The sequence below is a fragment of the Gorilla gorilla genome, chromosome 12 (assembly GCF_029281585.2).
Source record: "Gorilla gorilla gorilla isolate KB3781 chromosome 12, NHGRI_mGorGor1-v2.1_pri, whole genome shotgun sequence".
Lineage (NCBI taxonomy): Eukaryota > Metazoa > Chordata > Mammalia > Primates > Hominidae > Gorilla > Gorilla gorilla.
The window spans coordinates 134,267,490-134,276,847 of NC_073236.2; positions in this window are offsets into that span (position 1 = coordinate 134,267,490).

A 9,358-nucleotide genomic window follows, 5' to 3' on the forward strand; every position below is an offset into this window, starting at 1 on the left:
GATAATTTTAATATGTGCTGGTATCCACAAACAAGAGCCAATGTGGACTCAGCAGGCAATGTCATGGGCCTTCTGTTTCAAAAACGATTCAGATAGACTTTTATGCTTTTACATGTGCCATATTGGAGTGGGGCATTCTCATCTTCTTCCTTGTTTTACCCTCAACATCTACCTTTCATAGCAGTAACCGATGATCATGAAATGTTTGTTGATTGAATGGCGGAAGTATAGACAGATGCAGCTTCTGTCCATGAAAGGCATCCTGCTTGCTCCTTGCACTGTGTCCAGTGAAAACTCTCATTTCTCTGCGCAGCTGCAACATGTTTCACATCACAAGGAGCACAAGGCACTGGCTTCCATTTCCACCCTGCAGCTCAGCAGCTCCATTTGCATCCCATCAGCTGCCTGCTCCGGAATAGAGGAGGGAAGGGCTGGGCTTCAGAGTTTGCTTTTTTTTCTTGGTTCTGTGAATGGAAAATTTCAAAGGATCCTGTGAAGGGATCCAGATTGATACCTTGGGGTCTGGTGTACGTAGGTCTGTTTGTGTTAACTCACCATTTAAAGACAGAAAAAAGGAAAACATATATATTTATAGCCTCCTAGAGAGAGCCTTGGTGCTAGTTTTGATGACTTGCTGGGAACACAAGTGAAGCCAAGGGGGGTACTGTGGTTGGGAGCATTGATTTTGGGAGGAGAGTGGTGCTGGTATCATTTAGGGAGGGACAACAAGATGCTCCTGTGGACCACCACTGATTCTCTCAACGCTGATGACATCAGGCAGTAGTGACAATGTGATGGGAGCCCAAAGAGGGGAGGGTCTTGTAGAAATTTCACGTGGTTGCATCAACTTCAGCTTTTGGTAACTGGCTATCCAGCCAAGCAGCAGGAGTAGGGCAGAATACCATGAGCCCGTGAACCAGGCAGAGAGCTGAATGACATGAACTTGAGTCAGGGAGGAGAAAACTAGGGGCAGGGCACATCTTTGATTAGTGAGTAACCAACAATGTGGACCCCCAGAGGGCTTAAGGCCCTTCGCTGGAGAACTAGATGGTTATCCCTGGGTCCTGTTATTGAGGCTAGCTTCTCTCAAGTTTCAACGCTAGTCAGATCACCATATCTAAATCATGGAAAGTGTACCACTGGTTATGTTAAGAGGTGATGTTTGAATATTTAGATGGAGATAATCAAAGTATTACAAAAATGACAAAGGATTCAATGCAGTAAACAAGTTAATTTACACACCAGAGTCAAAATTTCACAAATATTATTGCATAGAGTGAAGATAAATTTTTAAAATTTAAATTAATTTAACAAAATAAACGTAGTACTTAAATGTGGCTTTTTTGGTATAGATTATTTTCTTATTCAAGATTTTTCCTTTCCTAGTTTAAAGCATTTTGTGCTATTCTTTCACTGTCTGAAAATTGCAAAATGCATACTTAACTTTTCAAATACAAGTTTTTCCAAAAATTGTATACATCTCCTGAAAACAAGTACCTTTGAAGATGGCAACTCCATTTCTGCTCCCTCTAATTCACGAGTTATTCTTGACTTGTTTTGTGGAATTAATTAGTTTCATCTTTTTCTTAATGGCAAAAACTATTTGTCATGATTTTTGCATGTTTCCTACCTTCTTGATCCTCATCTTTTTCTCTGATTTAATTACATCCTTTTCTGAGGATATCCTGCAAATAAACTCTCTATTTTTGTTTGCCCAAGAATGTCTGCATTTCATCCTACTCTTAAAAAGTGGGTCCTAGAAATTCTAGGTTGGCAATTATTTTTTATTAGCACTTTGGTGATCTCATTCTTCTGGCATCCGTCTTTCATCATTTCTGTTGAGTAGTTAGTGGTCAATGACATTCTGCCGCCTTGAAAGTAAGCTGTTTTATTCACTACCTTGTGGATTTATGCATGTGTGTGGTTGTTCTTTGGTTTTACTATTGTTTTTGGTTTGTCCAACTCACCATGGCATGTTCAAGTGTAGTTTTATGTTTGTGTACCCTCCATAGATTTAGGAACTTCCTGTTTGCTTTCTTTTGATGTAGGGAATCAGTCATTATCTTAAAATATTACTTACAAACATTGTCTCTGTTCTATGTTCTTTCTCCTCTTTGTTTAGGAATCCAAGTAAAAATATGGTAAAATGTCTCACTGCCTCTGTTTTGCTGTGATGCATTCTGCATAATTTCTTCTGACTGATCTTTGGATTCACTAGTACCTACTTTAGCTACTACAAAATAGTGAACAGCCCTTGCATTTAAAAATTTATTTTTTGCATCTTTTTATTTTAGAAATGTTTTTGTTTCCGTTTTCACACATTCCAGTCATTTAAAAAATATTTATTTTATTTTAGATTCAATGGGTCCATGTGAATGTTTGGTAAATGGGTATATTGCATACTGGTGGGGATTGGGCTTCTAGTTCACCCATTACCCAAATAATGAATATTGTACCTAATAGGTAGTTTTTCAACACTCACATCCTCTCCCCTTTGGGAAACCTCAGTGTCTATTATTTCCATCTTTATGCCCATGTGTACCAATTGTTTAGCTTCCACTTGTAGGTGAGAACATGCAGTATTTTATTTTCTGTTTCTGAGTTAATTCACTTAGAATAATGGTCTCCACCTCCATCCATGTTGCTTCAAAGTACATGATTTCATTCTTTTTTATGGTGGTGTAGTATTACATGGTGTGTATATATATCACATTTTCTTTATCCAATCAATTATTGATGGACCCATAGGTTAGACTTAGGTTGTTTCCATGACTTTGCTATTGTCATGGTATTGTCCTATAATGATTTGTTCTCCTTTGGGTAGGTGTCCAGTTACGAATATTTCTGGGTCAAATGGTAGTTCTGTTTTCAGTTCTTTGAGATATCTTCATACTGTTTTCCATAGAGCTTGAACTAATTTATATTCCCACCAATAGTGTATAAGTGTTCTCTCTTTGCTCTGCATCCAAGTCAACCTCTGCTTTTTTCTTTTTTCAACTTTTTAATAACAGCCATTCTGACTGATATAAGATGATATCTCATTGTGGTTTTAATGAGCATTTCTTTAATGATTAGTGATTCTGAGCATTTTTTCATGTGTGTGTTGGCTGCTTGCATTTCTTTTAAAAAAATGTCTGTTCATGTCCTTTGCCCAGTTTTTAATGGGGTTGTTTATTTTTCTCTTCTTGAATTCTTTGAGGTCCTTGTAGATTCTTGATATTAGTCCTTTGTCAGAGACATACTTTGCAATTCTGCTTTTTTTTTTTTTCAAGCATGGTGAGAAAGATTTTATTCAGGACCAGAGCAATAGTTACAGGGACCACTGAAATGTTGTCTGACAGTGGGGAAGAGAGATTCCATGCTGGTCACTTTTAACAGCTTTCTTTTATTATTATTATTATTATTATTATACTTTAAGTTCTAGGCTACATGTGCACAACGTGCAGATTTGTTACATATGTATACATGTGCCATGTTATCGTGCTGCACCCATTAACTTGTCATTTACATTAGGTATATCTCCTAATGGTATCCCTCCCCCTTCCCCCTACCCAACGACAGCTCCTGGTGTGTGATGTTCCCCTTTCTGTGTCCAAGTGTTCTCATTGTTCAGCACCCACCTATGAGTGAGAACATGCAGTGTTTGGTTTTCTGTCCTTGCGATAGTTTGCTGAGAATGATGGTTTCCAGCTTCATCTATGTCCCTACAAAGGACATGAACTCATCCTTTTTTATGGCTGCATATTTGACAGCTTTCTTTTGCTGAGATTGTTTCAAGTGTGTTCTAGCTTTGTACGTTATGAGAAGAGTTGTTTTACAAAATTTTTCTCTGATTATTTTTAAATCTAGGGTCTTTGTAGAACTGTTTTTTTCTCCACTATTTCTTCTAGTTCTCTGTAATGGTTACATGTGTATATATATATATATATATATATATATATATATATATATATATATTACATATGTACTTATATATATGTGTATATATAACATATATATTACATATGTACATATATATTACATATATATACATATGTACATATATATTACATATATATACATATGTAATATATATATTACATATGTACTTATCTATCAGCTATATACATCATATAGGTGATACATACATATGCTGTGAGTGCATTATTTTCCTTGGAATACTATTGTGGAAATTCTTTCAGGATGAGGAGGGAACTGCACATTTGTTTCTATCAGGTATTGTGAACTGTTTTAAACTAAATTTATAGCTTGAGTTTTTGAGATTGTAATTTATGCAACAGCAGCATTTTCCCCATGCTTTGTTCAGCACCAACGAACACTTCCTTGCTGACACATGGAAGCAGGAGTGGGGTAGTGTGGGTTTACTTTTGGTTTATGCTTATTGTGAAATTATAGCTCTTCGGAGTTCTTGTTTCATAGGGGGAAAGTCTTCTATTATCACATGCGTGTTGCTGGGGACTTGAGATTTTTTCCTTCTTCCATATCACTCCACAGACACTTAAAAACTGAAGCTCAAATTCACTGCTTTCATGAATTCTCCAAGGGCCAAAGGGAATTCAACATTTAGCTTTCTTTTCTGAGATCAAGACATCACTTAGATTTTGGTCTTGTAATTCCTTACCATCTTGTATGCTCTTTGTTGCTCCAAAGTCTTCTTTTTCTTCTATCTTATCCAGAATTTCTAGTTGTTTTTATCAAGAATGTGGGTTTGAACAACTGAGCATATTATTTTATTGGAAAAGTGCAATTACTTTTTACTACCAATTCCTAATTATCCAGAGGATCTAGAAAAAATGGATTTAACTCTTTGGCCAATTAAAACACAAATTTATTCCAAAAATGAATTATCTGTTCTTATAAAGCTATAGTATATTAAAAGATATTTAATACATAAATAACAGTAACAAAGTATCCTCTACTATGGTTTGAAAATTATTTAGAATCTTGCGATTGTCCTGGGTCTGTCTAAATGCTAATGATCACCAGTGAGTTTGACAAATAGAGATATTACAAGTGATTGGTTTAAATATTTGATGCACCTTAAATGTATTTTAAAATGTGCCCCTAACTCTTTATTTTACCTGACTGTATTTCAGTGCATCAGTTTAAGGGAAGACATGAGATCATGGGTTTAAGTGAGGCTTCATCATGCCAAGACAACGTGATCAGATAAGTACTTGCCCCTCTACATGTCAGCATTCTCACCTGTAACATAGTACAAAAAGGACTTTGTCTGAGTCCCTTGCAACATTTTGTGGAGCATCAAATAAAATAAAGACCGTGAATATGCTTTGTAAACCTTGAGTTTCTATACATATGCAAATATAAGTACTGGTAAGATATAGAATGAACAAGAGAAATAGAATCCTATTTTTATGTTTCAATTTTATGGATTGCTGGAAAATTGAAGTGTATAGGAGTCTTCCTGCAGTCGCTCACTAGAATGCCTTTGGCTGGGTTTACTGGTATTGCACGAAAACAGCTGTTAGCAAAGACAAGACTTAGGCACCCAACAAGACTTTTTATTTTCACATGACTGAGCCGCTGATTTCAATATGCGTTCCGTGTTTTTTCCAGAAGTTCTTTTGTGTTATGTACAATTACTCTGCTGAACAGATTGTATTTGTTTTTTTCTTTGTCTTTTTTTGTTTGTTTTGTTTTGTTTTACTGTGAGACAGTGATGCCAATGCTTGTGTATTTAGGATGGGGGTCGCAGACTCTGTACTTCCAGGAGAAGCCCCCGGAAGGTCTTAGCTGGCTCCTGAGGGGGCACATTCGCTGTGCTCACTGCACTTTACCTGGTGCCACGAAGCATAAAGAGCACAAACTTGGACACCAAGAGTCTACATTAAAGTCCCACTCCTTTATGTTTGTAAATATGGGATATTGGGAAGTTGCTGCACCTTTTTTTGCTCATTTTCTTCACTGAACAGCAGAAATAGAAAAATTTCTTCTTAATAGGGCTTAAGGGAGACTCAAATACAACACCATATATGATGTTCTTTTGCAAATTGTAAAGCAAAGTACAAAGTTTCAAATATATTCATTATACGTATATATCTAGCTCTTTATTCCATTTGGTTCAAAAAATTTATGTGTTCCTAAAAATTATGGAGGTGATACATATCTAAGTAGAGGATTTGTCAAATATAAATATCATGGTGTACAAACAAGGCTGGACAGCTTTTATTAACACATTGTCTCCAGCACAAAAAAACAATGCCTGGGCCTGAATAGGAACCATATGAAAATATTTCTTAAATCAATGAAAGATTATTTAATAATTAAGAAAAACTGGCCAGGCGTGGTGGTTCATGCCTGTAGTCCCAGCACTTTGGGAGGCCGAGGCGGGCGGATCACGAGGTCAGCAGATTGAGACCATCCTGGCTAACATGGTGAAACCCCATCTCTACTAAAAATATAAATATTAAAAAAAAAAAAAACTAGTCAGGCGTGGTGGCGGGCGCCTGTAGTCCCAGCTACTCGGGAGGCTGAGGCAGGAGAATGGAGTGAACCCGGGAGGCGGAGCTTGCAGTGAGCCGAGCTCGAGCCACTGCACTCCAGCCTGGGCGACAGAGTGAGACTCCGTCTCAAAAAAAAAAAAAAAAAAAAAAAAAAGGCAAAGACAAGGGTGAGTTTAGAAGGTAAAATCTGTGCTGTATATACTGAGAAATTGCTTGGGATGACTCATTTGATTCTGAATATCTGCATTAGCCAGTGCAGGCTGGCGTAACTAAATGCCACAGACTGGATGGCATAAGCAGCAGAATTTCATTCTGTTACAGTTTTGGGGGCAGGGAAGTCCAAGATCATGAAGCTGGAAGGGTTTGGCGTCTGTTGGGGCCTCTTACCGGCTTGGGCTGCTTTTTCCTTATGTGGCCTTTATACATGTGAGGTCGAGGGGAGAGACATCTGTCTCTGTCTTTCAGTATAAAGCCACCAGTCCTAGTAGACTGAGGTCCCACCCATATGACCTAATTTGACCTTAAGTGCCTACTAAAGGCCCTGCCTGGTCTTCAAAAACAGTCACATCAGGGATCAGAACTTTTATACATAAGATTTTTGCAGGGACACAATTCAATCCAAAGCAATATCTTATCAAGATAACGATATGTTTGGCTACGTCTCCACCCAAATCTCATCTTGAACTGTAGTTCCCATAATCCCCACCTGACATGGGAGGGACCTGGTGGAAGGTGATTTTGTCATGGAAGCAGTTACCTCCATGCTGTTCTCCTGATAGTAAGTGAGTTTTCATGAGATCTGATGGTTCTATAAGGGGCTTTTCCCTCCTTTTTCCCACCTCTGTTTGCTGCCGCCATGTGAAGAAGCACATATTTGCTTCCCCTTCTGCCATGATTGTAAGTTTCCTGAGGCCTCCACAGCCATGCCGAACTGTGAGTCAATTAAACCTTTTTCCTTTATAAATGTCCCAGTCTTGGGTATGTCTTTATTAGCAGCTTGAGAAGAGACAAATACGGATAATATGATTGGTTAGACAATTTGAGAATCTTTATAATATTTTTCAAAAGAAACATAAATATTGTATTTTTTGTCAATAACTGTTTGGTGAGCAAGGAATTTAATTTCTTTGAATGTGTTTTTGTACTTGTGAAATAGGGATTATAATTCGTGCATTGACTTAATGTTATTATAACACTCAAAGAATGTATCGTGCACTAGTCCTCAGTAAACTGTAGCAAAGCCCTTGGGTTACACATGTGAGTTGTCATCATTCAGTATTCCCCTTGCCATGGGAGGGGAAGAAGCATGTATGACCTGCACTGCGATGCACACATGGGCCCCCTGGAGATGTGGAGCAGGTGATGGATCTTCAGTCTCCATTAGAACCTTATTATTGGACATTTAGAAAAAGGCAGAAAAAGTTAGCAGCTCCAGAACTGCTGGATCGTGATTGTGCTTCTGTTTTGTATATATCTCCATTGACTTCAAGTTACTGCCCACTCGGACCTACGATTCCAATCCCCCTCCCCATTCACCTACAGAATAATGAGACTGTGATTTAAACTAGAAAGCCAGTAGCTTTTCTTCTTTATTTTCTTTGAGTGATAGCCACAAAGGGGAGAGTTTAAGAAATAAGTCGTTGCTTGCATAAAGACTGCAGAGAAAAACCTTTATTTGCTTATTTTTTCCTTTCTTCTATTTTCTATTCTAAAGCTGCATGTGGTCTCCTCCTAAAAGGAGTTTACTGGTAGTATATTAAACATGTCTAAGACACTTCTGAATATTTGAATATAAATTATTTACATAACTTGTTAATTTATTTGTTTATATAAAAGATATGGTGGGCCAATTGGGTAAATAGCTAGCACACTGCAGACTACCTTGGCCTTTTTTTCTACCTGAATGCCTTGTGGCAATGAAAGAGTTGTGAAAAGGAGCAAAGAAGAAAAAGCAATTTATAGTCAAATTTTGAGAATTTTTAAAAGAGGAGGAAGAGGAAAACAATTTGACAGAGAAAGGAGGAAGGGAGGAAAGTAAGAAGAAAATAAAGGATCTTATGTTAAAATCATAAAGAAATATACAAAAACCTAAAGATGACATTGGAATCAATGAAAACAAATATACTAGGGTCAGATTTTTGCCTCTCATCTCTAATCTAACACAGTCTATATCAAATAGTTACAGCATCATAACTTCTGTCCTCTTTATTCAGAATTAGCAAAGTCTGAACTGACTTACCTGAACAGGAAGAACTAGTTGGGTAATTTCTTTTAGCAGCATGGTAGTGGAAAATTTTAGAATCATATAAACTTAGGTTGAAAATTCTACTCCTTTACTCTCCCGCCCTGTGACTTCAGGTAAGCTTGTTGATCTTTCGAACTTCAGTTTCTTCTTCTGTAAAATGGAGATAGTAGGACCTGCCCTATATATTAAATATACATATAAACCATAGAGATGCCTCTGAAATTAGCATAAGCTCCTTTGGAAATTGAAAATGGCAATGTTTGGATAACTTTCACCATTTATGTGTTTGCTGAAGGTAAAAATATCAGTTAAAAATATCTTTCACTGAAACAAGAGGAAATTTACTCTTAAATAGGAATACTTTACGCATCGAGCAGAGATAAAGAGAATTTACATGTGTCTCTAGGTTCCTTGGCTTCCAGTAGTATTTCTATTTGTGCAAGTTTTGTGTTTTGTAAAAGCTATAAGGTCAATAATCAAAATGGCATTTGATTGCTTATTCATTATTTGGTGGTGCAAACATGTAGAACATTTGCTGTTTCTATTTCTGGCAAACGGAAGGGATGGTAAAACTAGACGCAATATTGGACGAACATTAGCGGCCCAGGACTGGCCTCAGTCATTGAAACTTTGATTAAGAACTCTGGGT